This window comes from Sinocyclocheilus anshuiensis, unplaced genomic scaffold (genome assembly GCF_001515605.1).
Source record: "Sinocyclocheilus anshuiensis isolate Anshui unplaced genomic scaffold, SAMN03320099.WGS_v1.1 scaffold227, whole genome shotgun sequence".
NCBI classification, from domain to species: Eukaryota; Metazoa; Chordata; class Actinopteri; order Cypriniformes; family Cyprinidae; genus Sinocyclocheilus; species Sinocyclocheilus anshuiensis.
Window position 1 is genome coordinate 437433 of NW_015549590.1, and position 16174 is coordinate 453606.

The following is a 16174-nucleotide window of genomic DNA, read 5'->3' on the forward strand; positions in this document are numbered from 1 at the left end:
AGGCTCTTTTTTGCCTTTAGGTCCAAGCCTTATTTGTGTTGTCTTGAAGCATGGATTCGTGGGTAATGCTTTCTTATTGAATTTTAAAGTTTTCATTTGTAGCTAATTATGCAGTGACAGCAGACCGCATTCCATTTGGCTTTCTCTCACTCCGAGATAGTCTCCGTGATCCCAGAACAGACTGCTTAAATATATCAGCATGACTAATCATCTCCCTGATCATCAGAATAAACTTGCAGAACTGACATTCTGCCGTGGATAATGGATCAACCCCTTCCTCGGACTCGACATCTAAATACGAATATAAAATGCAGACACTGTATGATAAGGAATATAAAAGAGCCATCAGACAGCAGCGTGCAGATTCAGATGAGGAAGAGTTGAGATTTCATCAGACGCAAACAATCACTGTGCCTCCGAAATGGAAAGGAGCAGTTCAGAGGTGACCTTGTGAATACAAAGCTCATTGGCTGCCATGTGGAGTTGCAAATCAGAGGATTTGAAATAGCATTAGTGGCAAACATTATTATTTTTAATGTGTGTTTCCTCTCGATCTGTTGGTGGTGCTTATTAAGAAAAAAAAGAGAGAGGGAATTTGACATAACCACACACGCACACTTGGAGATCTGCTCGTAATGCCCCTGATGGTCGATCAGGACTTAGAAGAACAGAAGACGAGACCCCGTGCAATCAGTGCTGCTCACCGGGTCTGATTGATTTGCTAGTTTCTGTGTTGTCAGTCTTTTCCTCCATTGTGGCAGATTGTGTCTCCAGGAAAGTGTAGGACTTTCATTCGCCCCCCATCACGAGCCTGCACATTATGAACTCCATTAATCATTGCTCTTTAACAGACTCTGTAACCAATTAGTTTCAATGTTTGGCAAAAAACAGGATTTTCAGTCCATTTATCATGGGCATTGTATAATAATTATAACAATTACCTTCTCGGCAGAATGCGCCGTTGCTGTTTTCCATCAAGGTACGTGAAGGGCCCACATCTCCTGGTCCTCCATTCTAAATGGTTTGCAGTGACAGCTTAATTTGTGTATTGCAGTTTGATTGTAAGGTGGCAAACGATAATAACGAGTACTTGTTTAGCTTTGGGCCCTTTAATGCAACTGAGTCCTGTTCTCCTGTTTACTTCTTTTTTTTGCAGTTTTCTTGAGGCAAGTGGAGGCAGTGATGGGACAGTGGAATAGTCAACTTTGGTTAATATGTGGTTAAAAGTCTTGGTGGTGATGGCACAATGGGCTAGCAAATGATGGTAAACTACACAAAAAAAAAAAAATTGAATATCCTACAAATAATTGATGCCATGAACCTTGCAATCCCAGAGCTAAGCATTAATAGTTGAAGCCTGGTACCTTGGCTGTAATGTTTTCTCTTCCGTTTGGTAAATACTTGTGAATGATGGCAATGACTAATATATTATTTGCCCATTAGCAAGGTGACTTGCAATTTCTTTCTCTTTCTTTCTTTCTTTCTTTCTTTCTTTCTTTCTTTCTTTTTTTCTTTCTCTCTCTCTCTCTCTCTCTTTCCATTTTTGGATGTGTATATATTTACTTTAATTGTTTGTGTGTACAGTCTTTTATTTTTAAAGAGACTTAGTTTTCTTTCAATGTCATTTGGACAATTCAGTGATGCATTTAATTACCATAATCATCTTCAAAATGGACAATTACAATTGTCCTTATAATTCATAAATGTTTAATATTTACAATATATTTTCATATCCAAACCAGTGGTGGCGTTACCAGTTGATTTTTTTATTTATTTATTTCTATTTATTTATTTTACACAATCCATTTAACCTTCTCCAACTTGGTGGACAGATAAAATCTGCGTACCTTGACTCCCAACAGTTGAGTAGCAGCCAATCAGATCTGAATAGGTGATTTTAGTCAGCTCTCGCCATTTTTTATAGGCAATATGCATCAGATGCTCCACGAATGGTCTGTGGACAGTGTCGTCTGAGGCCAAGTCTGGTTTCTGATGTCCTTCTAGACCCTGAAGGATTGCTCAGCAGTCACAGTGCTAATTAATTACAGCAGCAAAGCCATCTGGCTATCAGTAATTCCAGGTAACAGCTTCAGACAGCTTTCAGCTGTCATTACATCGTTAGGGGTTATGATGTATCATGGCTAACATATGCTTACATTGAGACGCAATGTTTTCACAGTGTACCATATAGCTGATTTGACTTGTGATAATAGTGGGCTTTTATTCTTGGCATTTCAAGTTGGCATTTCTTTCACACCTACTCTCAGCATTCCTCCTTCCCTTGAATATCCCTCCATTGCATGCATTTCAGATTCTTGCAGCGAAACCGATGGCCTGATTCTGTTTGTTTTGCCAGAATCTTCAGGTTTGTTAATTAACGAGAGTATCAGGGTGTAATGGTCACAGTGCTCCGGTCTGGTCATTTTGACAAGACTGCAGGAGATAAGAGCGATAGAGAGAAAGAAAAGGAGATGTGGACTTGGAGCGAGCCAGACAGCATAAAAGGTTAAGAAAACAGGCCTTGTGCAAATTTCACCCACGGTGCGGCATAAAGATGGAGTATATTTCTAGTTGTGGTGATAGAAGGTATAAATTAATGTTTACTTCCCCTTCTGGCACAACAATGCTTTGTTTTTCTCACAGCTGAGTTTTTTTTTTTTTCTTGTGCGCGGTCTTATAAGTTGGTACGGATTCCAGAATTGTCTCCAGCATGTCTGCGTAAAGCCTCCCATCACATTCATCTCAACCTGCCAGAAGGATCTGATCGGTTTGCCAGATCAGGCCCTGAGACTTTCGTTTTCAGAAGCTCTCAGAAGTTACATGGCTCGATTATTATTCAGTCCTCGTCTGCTAAAAGATCTTCCTCCCAGCCCGGAGGCATGATGGGATGCCCACCCCGGTGTGCTGCGGGCCAGTCTCTGTCGGCTCAGTGTGGCCCCCTGCAGGGCTTGGCAGGTGGGCATAACTGCATTGGTGTGATGCTCAGACGTACTGGCAGGCTAGCAGATGTGCCTATTAGTAGGGTGAGCAGGAGTCTCCATCCAGCAGAGCGTCTCTTAACACTCATCATCTTTACTGGTTTATCAGAACCCCAGTGGTGTGTCTGAAATCTCCCAGATAGCCGCCACCCTCCCCCTTTTTCCTCTCAAGGTGACCAAACTGGCACGAACCTCCTGCCGTTTTCCAGGAAAGCGGTGGGGTTGAACGTCTGAGATCTTTAGCCTCTTCAAGTCCTGCTTAAACCTCTCTCCTGCCATTCATTTATATCTCTCGACACAATTGTTTTTCCCCACAGACTGCAAAGTGCAATTCCGCTTAATACATTGTTTCTAAGCTGCCTAACAGGGAGTATGACATTATAAATTGTTTTTTTCTTCAAGTATGGCTTATAGATTAAGGGTGCTTTCACACCTGGCTCGTTGTTTCGGAACCTGGCACGTTTCCCCCCTTAGCGCGGTTCGTTTGGGCATATGTGAACACGGCAATCGCGCCCGGATCCGCGCCAAAACAATCGGTCCGAGATCACTTGAATGAGGTGGTCTCGGCTCGATTGAAAACGAACTCTGGAGCGGTTCGGTTGTAGTGAGAAAGCAGTCCGATCTAACGGACCAACGAACCAGGCTATATCACAATGTATAATGGGTAATATAAAGCATTAGCTTTGTTGTTTTACTAATACCTCAAAATGAACCTGTGAATGTTTGTGGGTGAGCACGTCTTCGCCATTCAAAATCAAAGCACACCTTTTCATTTTATAATGCTGTCTTAATGTTCTTCTTCCTAGTAGGTACATTTTAAAAATGTTTTCCCGATGAATCCTGGACTCCTGCTCAAAATGATCAATTAATATAACTACAGCTACAAAAAAAACCAACAATAAGCCCGTGAAGCTGCTATCGTTCCATCCTGACGGATGACAGCCGTGACAGCGGTGGAATCCTGGAAAATAAACCGTGGAACTTTGACCAATGAGAGAACAGTTTACTCGCGTGTGACTTGTATTAACACAGGTGTGAAAGCACCCTTAGTCATAGTTCACAATCTTACTAGTTTATCTAATTTCTAAGTAAAATTTTCCATTTATATGCATATCACATTAGAATTCTGTCATTTCTGTGTATAGTTTCTTATGTTTTTTTTTTTCTTCCCTGTAAATCAAAAATTTTGGGGGGGACATTGTAATCTGGACATTGTAATACAGTATACAATGGCCACCACTGTGTGTGTTTTTATATAATAAAATAAAAACTATGGCATATTCTCTAACGTATCATTTTAGCTGCAGTATAATTTTCCATATAATTTTTCTTTTTACCTGCCATCCATAAATTTCAGGGTGAAAAAAAACTTTCAAGTTTTGAGTATTTATGATCTGTTATACATATGACATTTTGTTATTGAATTTTTCAGCTAAAATTATGATGATTTTGGACATGGCACCCACCCGTTTTTCTTATGGATGGATTTTCTTGTTGCAAAGGGAGGCTTAAACTCAAGATTTCATCCTTTTTTAAAACCCCAAACTCTTTCTGCTTTGCTTCCAAATCCTATCAATATTCATCCAAGCTCCCATGGTTCCATCTCACACTCAGGATTCTCCCTGAGGGCTCCTCTGTGAGCCCCCTGCTGGTCGCATACTCTCGCTGCAGGACGGGGAGGGTGCCTCCCGCCAGTGTTCTAATCCAGATTGATCTGCACGGCACGCGGCCTCATCGATCGTGCCTCTCCAGGTTCTAACGGAGGCCCTGCAGTCTGAGTCTGTGTTGCTTCCTGTTGGCAAGCCTGTGCGTGTTTGCCTGTGTGTGTGTGTGTCAATATATGTGTCAAAGCATCCTCAAATTGGTCTTCTTCCATTCATTAGCGGCCTCTGCAGCAAGACCTGGCATAGATTCACCTGTGATCTCTCCCACCTGTTGTTGTTTGTGGGGTCCCTTCTCTCCCAGGGTCTAGCTTTGGTTCGTCTAAACCCACCATGACCAGTCAATAAGCTAATAGTTACCTAATTGGATTTAGCAATCTTTGTGACTTAGCGAGCGTATGAAAGGGATTGTTTCGCTTTGATTAAGGGTGATAGTGTGTGTTTGGCAGCACTGATCATTTTTATTTCTGTGTTTGCGCAAGAGGCCAAAATGAAGGACTGTATTTAAAGGGATAGTTGGCCCACAAATAAAAATCAGCAAGATGTTCCAAATCCATATGACTGTTTTTTTTTTTCATCGAACATGAAAGACGAGCTTTTGAAGAATATCCTGGCCAGTATAATGAAAAATGAATGAGACCAGGCCTGAATACTTCAAAATGTATTCAAAAGCAACATAAATGTATCACGAAAGTGATTTTTTTTTTTTGCATTTATTTTTGAGGTCTTCTGAAGACATGGGATAGATTTGTGTGAGGAACAGCCAACTGAACTGATTATTCATACCTGTGCACTGTTAACAGAATAGAAATAAGTAAGTAAACGAAACTCCAGAACTGATTCTATTAGGTTTGTAAATGAACCATCCAGATGTGAACTGGATCATCTGATTCAATGATAATATGTGACTCAAAAGAATCATTTGTTCACAAATTAATATCACTTCTACTTTGATATAATTGTTCCAAGAAAAGCTGAAACACACAGTATGACTTTTTTTTGTTATTTTGATGCATGAAAGCTCCAGTCCTCATTCATTTGAATTATGTATACATAAAAAATGGCCAGGATATTCTTTAGAAATTCTCTTTTTGTGTTCCACAGAATATTTTGGATATTCATTCAATTATCTCCTTTTGCAAAGAAGAAAAAAAGTCTTGTTTGGAACAGTGGGATGTTGAAGTAATAAAAGAATCATCTTTTATTATATTATTTATTTTTTTCCTGGACTGAACAAGTGCTTTAATTGTTATAACACATCCCTAGAAAGATATCACATGACACCAGAGCCAGAGGTCAGATTTCATTGATACAAGGCTGAGGCGGGATGTTACCACTAACAAGCCCGGCAGCGTTTGCAAATGCATGAACCAATCACAGGTAGCCTTCTCTCAAATGCTTCTGCAGTTCCCATGGCAATAGGGTGCCTGTTGCAAACCCTCAGGGAAAATGGCATAGTCTTCACATGACACGTTCCCTTGGTGACACCTGTATCTTTGGGGTTAAAAAAAATGCTGATGTATCAATGCAATAGTAATTGGCATCTGTTGAATCGAGAGCAAAAGGGCTAAAATTAAAAAGGAGAGAAAAGAAGAAGAAGAACAAAACAATGAGGAAAAGAAAAAGCTGTTATTCAGCTGAGCACCCTCAGAGCTGATCTCACAACAAAATCCGACATTGAAAATATTGAGTGGACAAATGAAGCATGGTTTTGCTCGCTCTTCGGCAGGCTGCAGCCCAGGCGTCTACCTAAATTAATTCTCCCGCTGTCTGGTTTTCCAAAAAAGCTGTTTTCTGTTGCTTACGTACCGTGTCACCAGGGGTGAAGTGACATGCAACTGCAAGTCCACGAATCCATTTTAATTCTCACCTCCGAAGTGGATCTAGTCTTATCCCTGGAGATGTGGATTTACAGCAGGAACAACAGCCGATCCAATATGCTTCATTTGCACATTGAGACAGATGCAAGTCAATTTATTGATATCAAATGAGAACGCGCCATTGATCGAAAGCACATTGTTCAGCAGAAAAGGTGCAGCGAGAATGCCGATATTCTCATTTAAATAGGGCTTGTCTCAATCGTTAGACCCCCTAATAGGCATGCTTTGCGTTACAAAAAGTCGCATAATGACAGAATATAAATATAAAAACCTGCATTAACACCTTTGTTGTTCAATTTACAAGAAGCTGCGTTTCGCTGAGGGTGCTAAACGATACAGATATACAACAGATGACGGCTCTTAATAAGTGGGCATGAAACTTTGTGCAGTGAACAGAAAGATACAGAGAAACGGATGTCTGCCACGTTGTGTTCGATAAACGCTCAAGAACCGGTTTCCAAATAGGGCACACATCTCAATTTAACCTCAACCTGCCAGAATTTTATGTTTATAAGGGTCTGCTTGGTTTGACAGATCAGGTAAGGCAAGTCGAGAAAGATGCCTCAGTGCACAACAAATGTTCTTCAAATAGGCCCATTTCATGTCTGCAACTGACTTTATGATATGCAAACACACTGTTGTTGAATGTGCAGTGTTCTCAGTAGCCTTTCCTCTTTGTTGTTTCCTTCTGTCGTATACTGCTGTCCCACCAGTCTGCTCTGCCGGGAGCCAGAGCTCTGATATTTTCAATGTTTTTAAACCAACTTCCTTACAGGTCTAATGCCAAATACACACTTCAAGCCCTAAAGACTCACATGTTCAAACAGTTTCTGATGTTCTGACTAGATGCGTCAAGATCGATTTCCTCCCCTTACTGTAGCTTCAATCCCAAAATTTGTTCAAGCCCATACTAACTTATGCACATAGCAATGCAAAAATGTATCCTTGACAGCTTGTTAAAAAAAACAACAGGAAGAATGGGCTTGTGATTGTTTTTACACTGATTTGCACAAAAATGTGGGGGAAAAAAACAAGGAGCTGAAAAAATATGGATGAGGCATGGGGAGCCGGCTCACGCTTCCAAATGCGTCACCCTCCTCTGGTGTTTTTCACTCTCTCGCAGTTTCTTTGGCTTTTTCTTGCTTGTTCGGGAAATGCACACACCTGAAGAATAGTCGGCCAGATTTCAAACCAGTTTCACGAGTATGCATGCTAGAAAAGCGTTGGTAACCTTTGGTGTGAATTAGTTGCAATCTGAGATTGCAAATGTAAAATATTGTAGTGTGACAAGATTGAGTGCACTTGGCTTAAACACCACACATCTGATCCTTTGTGTTCCCCTTCTTTCGTTCAATTTTGAGTCTTGCAGTGTGGCATGAGAGAGCTACGTACAAAATGAGGCTAGTTTCAGCTAGAAGAGATGGCAACTCTATAATTTTGCTAATGGTGTAGATCCTCTTGCACGTTGTCTTCTTGGCTCATCAGGGTTTGTTTCTCTCTCTTCCTCTTCTACTTCTCTCGTTCTCTATCTGTCACTAAGTGTCAGTTAAACTATTGTTCTGGCAACCACAATTCAATCAATTCCAATTCAGGATCAATTGCACACTCCACAGCTCCATCCTGGCAATCCATGAGGCTCGCCTTCCCGTTGGCTCCCTCCTCTGTGTTCACGATCAATAGGTCACTCCTCTCCGCCCAATCCCAAATGAACGGGATTGGCTGTTCACCTATGCGGTTTCTCGGCTCAGCTGAGCTCACACTTTTTAAAACGGGTACAGCTTGTTGCTCTATTTAACTATGTTAGGCCTTCGCTCTGAACTACTGAGATGTTTGTGTATAACGTCTTGGCTTAATGCCTTCCTCTTTAAAGATATGAGGAATAACCCCAATGTCCTTCGGCCTCAGGTTTCTATTTAGTTTATTCAATTAAATTCTACAATTAATCAAGATCCTAAAGTGGTTCTTTGGTTTAAAAAAAAAAAAAAAAAAAAGCTCACAGACTCTAAGAACACAGTGCAGTGAATTTTCTTAAAGGTAGCTTTACTGCTACTTACTTAAAAGCCAGCGGCCTTGGCTTTGATACCGTAACTCATGGTCACTATTCACAGAGTTGAAAGACATTCTCTTATTACAGTCTTTGCAAGACTGCTGTGTTGATATTCCTGATCCATTCTGATCTGGATCCGTTTTAAACTTGTAACCCCAAAGTATTAAAGGGATAGTTTACCCCAAAATAAAAATGACCCCATGATTTACTCACCCTCAAGCCATCTTTGGTGTATATGACTTTCTTCTTTCAGACGAATACAATAGGAGTTATATAAAAAAATGACCTGGCTCTTCCAAGCCCAAGTAAATGGGCGTTGAGATCCAATAAAGTGCATCCGATCCATCATAAAAAGTACACCACACGGCTCCAGGGGTTAATAAAGGCCTTCTGAAGCAAATCAATGCATTCGTGTAAGAAAAATATCCATATTTAAAACTTTATAAACTGTAATCTCTATTTTCTGCTAAATGTTGTACGTGCGTTCACGAGAGAGTGGGATTGCAGCGGATGATTTCTATTGTCAATTCAGCCTGAATTACTTAAAATAAAGACTCAAATGTGTTTCCAATAATATATAAAATAAAGAAAACAATTTGTTTCCAATAATCTTTGTTTTATTTATAACTATAATATTTATAATATTATATTTAATATTTTAACTTGTCTTCTTGGCTCATCAGGGTTTGTTTCTCTCTCTTCCTCTTCTACTTCTCTCGTTCTCTATCTGTCACTAAGTGTCAGTTAAACTATTGTTCTGGCAACCACAATTCAATCAATTCCAATTCAGGATCAATTGCACACTCCACAGCTCCATCCTGGCAATCCATGAGGCTCGCCTTCCCGTTGGCTCCTTCCTCTCTGTTCACGATCAATAGGTCACTCCTCTCCGCCCAATCCCAAATGAACGGGATTGGCTGTTCACCTATGCGGTTTCTCGGCTCAGCTGAGCTCACACTTTTTAAAACGGGTACAGCTTGTTGCTCTATTTAACTATGTTAGGCCTTCGCTCTGAACTACTGAGATGTTTGTGTATAACGTCTTGGCTTAATGCCTTCCTCTTTAAAGATATGAGGAATAACCCCAATGTCCTTCGGCCTCAGGTTTCTATTTAGTTTATTCAATTAAATTCTACAATTAATCAAGATCCTAAAGTGGTTCTTTGGTTTAAAAAAAAAAAAAAAAAAAGCTCACAGACTCTAAGAACACAGTGCAGTGAATTTTCTTAAAGGTAGCTTTACTGCTACTTACTTAAAAGCCAGCGGCCTTGGCTTTGATACCGTAACTCATGGTCACTATTCACAGAGTTGAAAGACATTCTCTTATTACAGTCTTTGCAAGACTGCTGTGTTGATATTCCTGATCCATTCTGATCTGGATCCGTTTTAAACTTGTAACCCCAAAGTATTAAAGGGATAGTTTACCCCAAAATAAAAATGACCCCATGATTTACTCACCCTCAAGCCATCTTTGGTGTATATGACTTTCTTCTTTCAGACGAATACAATAGGAGTTATATAAAAAAATGACCTGGCTCTTCCAAGCCCAAGTAAATGGGCGTTGAGATCCAATAAAGTGCATCCGATCCATCATAAAAAGTACACCACACGGCTCCAGGGGTTAATAAAGGCCTTCTGAAGCAAATCAATGCATTCGTGTAAGAAAAATATCCATATTTAAAACTTTATAAACTGTAATCTCTATTTTCTGCTAAATGTTGTACGTGCGTTCACGAGAGAGTGGGATTGCAGCGGATGATTTCTATTGTCAATTCAGCCTGAATTACTTAAAATAAAGACTCAAATGTGTTTCCAATAATATATAAAATAAAGAAAACAATTTGTTTCCAATAATCTTTGTTTTATTTATAACTATAATATTTATAATATTATATTTAATATTTTAACATTTAATTTATTCCTGTGATGGCAAAGCTGAATTTTCAGTGTAATATCTCCAGTCTTCAGTGTCACTAGATCCTTAAGAAATCATTCTAATATGCTGTTTTGCTGCTTAAGAAACTTTTTTTTTTTTAAATATCAATGATGAAACAGTTGCTTAATATTTTTGTGAAAACTGTGATGCATTTTTTCAGGATTCTTTGATGAAAGTTCGCAAGAACAGCATCTAATGAAATGCTTTGTTGCTTTTTTTGTAAAAATGTAAATGTTCTGTCACTTTTGATCAATTTATTGTGTCCTTGCTTAATAAAAGTATTAATTTCTTTAAAAAATACCCTTAACTTTAATAGTATTTTTTGACGTACAAATAGTATATTTGTAACGTTGCATACCAAATTCTTAGTCATCTTTCTTACATTTAGTTGCAAATCAAATCTTGTTATTAGGGGTGCTCCGATCAGGATTTTTGAGGCCGATCGCCGATCTGCAGACGCACCGCTCCTGAACACACTGCCGGGCCGCAGCTGTGTGCAGTGAACGCTTTAATCCGTTAACGTGAGCGCGGAAAAAATATGCACCATGTATGCACTGCAAACGGAATAATGTGAACTTGGCATTATGTGTGTGCGCTGCGAGTGTGCATGAGCGCACGGTCTCCAGGAGAGCGCGCGAGCACTGAATTATTAAACGCTGGCAAGAATTATAAAGTAATGCAATTTATAAACTTTAGTGACGATGTAACACTGCCTCGATTGTGCAAGTGACAATTCCTGTGTCAACTGTGCAGCGTGCAGCTCGCTTATAGACAGACGCGATGTGTGGTGATTTGAAGCCATTTGCGTATTTTGAGAGAGAAAGAGAGAGCGCGCACGCGCGAGTGGTGACTCACTCACGCTGTTTGTGAAATTACGTCTCAAACAAGGTTTTCAAATTACTTTATAAGTTATTTAATGAAGAAATATGAAGGTGAGTACCTCACCTTCAGCATTATTATTTCACCCGCGCCGGACAGAGACTGAGACGGTGCCTCTGCATGTCGTGCCAAACCTATCACGGCAGCGTCATCAGCTTGAGATCGGTTTTTGGAGATCGGCCTTTTTAGAGTCTGCCGATCAAACATCCCAACGTGATTATCGGCCGATCGTGATCGGTAGCCGATCAATCGGAGCACCCCTACTTGTTATTGTCTTTGTTGCATATATTGAAATATTTATAGCCATCTTAACATTGCACAGTGACTTTGCATTGACTTTATAAAACAAAACTCTACAACCTAAACATAACTCTGCAGTTTATTTGCCACCTTACAAGCACAGATATTTTCTACAGGATTTACAGATCTAGGTTTCTTTTGGATTTCTGCTGTGAATGTTCGATATGTTTGTATACACGACCATACATATGCCTTTGTTTGCAGTCAATGAGGTGTTTTGGTGACCCTTATCCTTGATGATTTGTTCATTACAGCCCACCAACCAACAATTAATGGTTGACTCCAAAGCCCTTGGCTCTGGTTGACTGGTTGACCACCTTCACCTCACTGCCAATCAATGGATTAGTCTGTTCACCTCCCTTCTAAATCATTGAGTTAATTACTTCCCCGTTAAAGATGAATAGCCACTGCTGCAACATCCTTCGAACACTCTAGACCATATGAATAGTCTGTCCTCTTAAACTAATGCACAGTTAATGAAACACTCATGTGAACCCAGCTCTTCCTATATTCAGTTCCACTGATACAGCTTCCCACTCAAAGGAAGGGCCGCAGGCCTTTTCTCTGATGCAAGCCATGCTCTTGAAACTTCCAGATGGTGAAAAGTGGAAAATTCATTGTGACCACAGTCAAAGCCGATCGAAATGGATCGGTGTAGAATGTGTGAGAAATGTACGTTTTTCCATGGTAACAATAGAGGCTTGGTTGTTGTCACATGGCGAGGATGATGTGTCACAGAATTTGTTGCCGGGAATGTTGTGTACCTCAATTTCACACTTATGGGTGCATACATATAGAAATTTCTGCGAGGATGGATTATTGTCCTGCAAGAGCCCGGGGCGCAAGCCTATTTTTAAGGCCCCTTTTTGTCAGCCCACATACTGTTTTTGCCAGAGAGGACATTATAGTATCCTGTAACTGCGACTTTCGCACAGTTGCAACTAATTGCTACTTTACATTCTATATTTCTGACTTGAAAAGATTTTTCCCCCCCTCAAAATTCTGACTTTATTTCTAAACATTATCACTGAAAACCAAGAATTAAGACTTTAGCCTCTTCTAATTCCAACCTTTTGCAAATATGCCTTGGTTATTTACCTTGATCGATAAATAAATACGAACTATAATAGACTGTATATTCTGATTTATTTGCATTTCTGTCAGTGTTTATTTAATGCATGTCTGAGGAGCTAGAGAGTTGAAATGATCAAACATTGTTTTTCTAATTTCACATAATATACATTTGCATTACAAATATATTAAATAATGTAGCAACTGTGAGAAATAGTCACAGTTACTAGAATGAGTATACCCTGTATTCAACACAAAGGTGACAATGATGTGTATTCGTGTATTTCACATTGTGCCAGCATTCACTGGCATACATTCAAGTGCTGATTGCCTGTATCAATTTTACACTAACAGTGCCTTGTTTCTGGGTGCCAGGCCACCATTGGGGCTTTCAGCTCGAGGCCCCTGGCAGTTAGAGGTCCCAGGGCACTGGCCCCATTAGCCCGAGCCATAATCCATCCTTCCACTCAAGCATGGAAATTCATGTTGGTCTATTTAGCAAGGAGTTAAATGCAATTATCAGTATTGCTATTTTAAAAATAAATAAATATAATTAGTATACTGTAATTGAAATTAAAGCGCCAACAAATAATGTGAAATATAAATATTAGATTAAAACATAAACCTAAATGAAAACAAGAAATGTTGCCTTGGCAATAAATAGGGTTAATACGTGCTAAAATTACTAAAGCTATAGAATTATTTAAAAAACAAAACAAGTTACTAAATTACTAATAATTAACAAAATTACTGAAATTGAAATAAAAACTAGAAATATAAAAATAAAAAACAAATTTTCAAAATAATTTAAAATATTAACTTACTTTAACAGTACTTAAATAGCACTAAAATGGCAGATACTAAATACTAAATAATACTAAAATGGCAAGTATACTTAGCCACATAGTCACATTTCGCTATTAACTAAAATAAAAAGTTTGCACACTAGACTATATACCACAAGTGAAAAAGATGGACACATACACATGTAGCCAAACATGCAAACACACACAAAGCCATCTTCCTAACTAAAATCTGCTATGATATTTGTGAGTATTTGAGTATTTTGAGTGCTATCACCCCCTGTTCTCTCTTACAGACCCTTTTAGACTCTCATCAAGCCAAAACCACCACTGTCGTTCTTTAGATGACAGCACATGAAGGGGTTAGTCATCATGTGCACAAAGCGTGCGTGTGTGTATGCATGTGTGTGCTTGTGTGCTGAAGGCACCCTGCGGGCTGTGTGAGAGGCAGCACAGTGTTTAGAGGACAGCAGCACAATATGGACTCTGCCCTGATGGAGAGGGGAGAGGAGGGGACTGATGTGATGAGTGTAGGACCAGAAGGGTTGTGCAGGCTTTAGGGTCCATTTGCTGCGGGGTTGTTGAACAGCTGTTCACATACACAACCCAGCTGAAACCAGGTTGAAATGTTCTTCACCTCTGGGTAACTGTGGAGTCTGTGAGAGGAGGGAAACAATTCAGTTGGATGTGAATGAAAATGAGGCTATGAAGGGTAGCTAGGTAGTACAGTCCGTTTGATATGTAGTACTATCCTAGGTCATGCCTAGGACAGGAACCGAACATATCTGTCTATCTATCTATCTATCTGTCTATCTGTCTATCTGTCTGTCTGTCTGTCTGTCATCTGCTGAAAATGCAAGAAGTGAGATTTTTGTTCAAGTGTTTGTCAGTTTATTTATTGTTTGATAGATAGATAGATAGATAGATAGATAGATAGATAGATAGATAGATAATAATAATTCATTACATTTATATAGCGCTTTTCTAGGCACTCAAAGCGCTTTACATTGTCAGGGGGTATCTCCTCATCCACCACCAGATAGATAGGTAGGTAGGTAGGTAGGTAGGTAGATAGATAGACAGACAGACAGACAGACAGACAGATAGATTCTAGTTGTGTCTGCTTATTTGGCTGTGATAGGAAAAAGTCATAACAGACAGCCTTTATCATAACTGAGCAATTAAGCTCGTAACAAACCGTCCCATCACTGTCTCTGTGGGTGTGAGGGGTCATATTGAAAAACGCTTAATGAACTACTTGACCTGTCAAGCAGCACCTGTGTGTGAAGACATGAAAGCTTCTCTTGCCTTTTATTTTTGGATGTGTGTGATTTCAGCTTGTCTCTCTCTTCATCAGGTTACTCATTAAATGAGCATGCCTTTGATGAATGCGTCTAATTGTATTCCTTAAGTTTCATCTCTGAAATATATGACTTGTCTTGTCACTGCAGCACAGTTATTTCTCAGCTTTGTGTAATAGAGCCTAAAATGCTTTTGTATTTTCAAAATTATGCTTTCTTAAAAAAAGAGGTCATAAGGCTAAACACGAAAAGCTGACCTGTACTAGACAAAATAAAAAAAACAATGAGTGTAAAACAATACCCACAGTAGGCTTTTCCTTCCATTAAATATTGTATTTACAACTCTGAAAAAAGGCTTTTACCGGGTGAGTCTCAGGGGCCACAGACATGTGACCTGGTTAAGACTCACTCTCCTTTAGGCCCTCGAGAGTAGTGAGAGCAGACTGAGATTTCTGTGATCAAAAAGCACCACTGTGACAGACCAAACTTGCCTTGGTTTTGTCCGCCTTCATCCCTATTTTAGGCTTTTTATCAGTCCCGCTACTATACTGAATTCAGTTGCATTTCTCAAGCACGTTTTTTTCTTTTGTCATTGTGAGTGTTGAACCATAGCTGCTGTTATTAAGGTCTTTTTTGTTCTTTTTAAAATGTATTTTATTTCAAAATCTCATATTGTAAAATGCAATCTCTACTCTTCCTTAAAGGGGTCATATGATGCTTTTTTAAAGATCACTATTTTGTGTATTTGGTGTAACATGAAAATTCTGTCATCATGTACCCACCCTTATGTCATTCCAAACCTAAATTTTCAAGCTACTGTTCTTTACAACAAAAGCATATAGTGATCAGTGTATAACAAGTAAATAAAAAATGTACTTTTATTTAATTTTGTCCAGTTCATATAAATAAAATGTTAGTCTATTGCTTGGCTTCAGATGACATAAAATAAAGGAGTACATATAGGAGCTCTGTTATAGTTCTTATATGTTGATTTTTGAAGCTTAAACTTAAAACGGTAATTATGACTTCTTATTTTATACTTTTCTTCTCCGAATAGCAATTCTAAGATTATATCTCACAATTCTGATTTAGGGTGAGTAAATGCTGAGAGAAATTAAAATTTGGGTGAACTATCTCTTTAAAATAGGATACAGGTACGTTTTTGTGGTAGGGTTAGGTTTAAGAGTGGGTTAAGGGTTATAGACATTAATTACAAATGTAATTACATGCAATAAGTGCATTTTATCAAATGTGACCCTGGACCACAAAACCAGTCATAATGGTCAATTTTTCGAAATTGAGATTTATACATCATCTGA

General features: G+C 39.1%; 1 protein-coding gene across 1 annotated transcript in view; it reads left to right on the top strand.

Moving 5' to 3' along the window:
- The window catches only part of LOC107658040 (teneurin-2-like), a 645835-nt gene that overhangs the window by 427826 nt on the left and 201835 nt on the right, over nucleotides 1–16174 (top strand). The gene's annotated exons all lie outside the window — the stretch shown is intronic.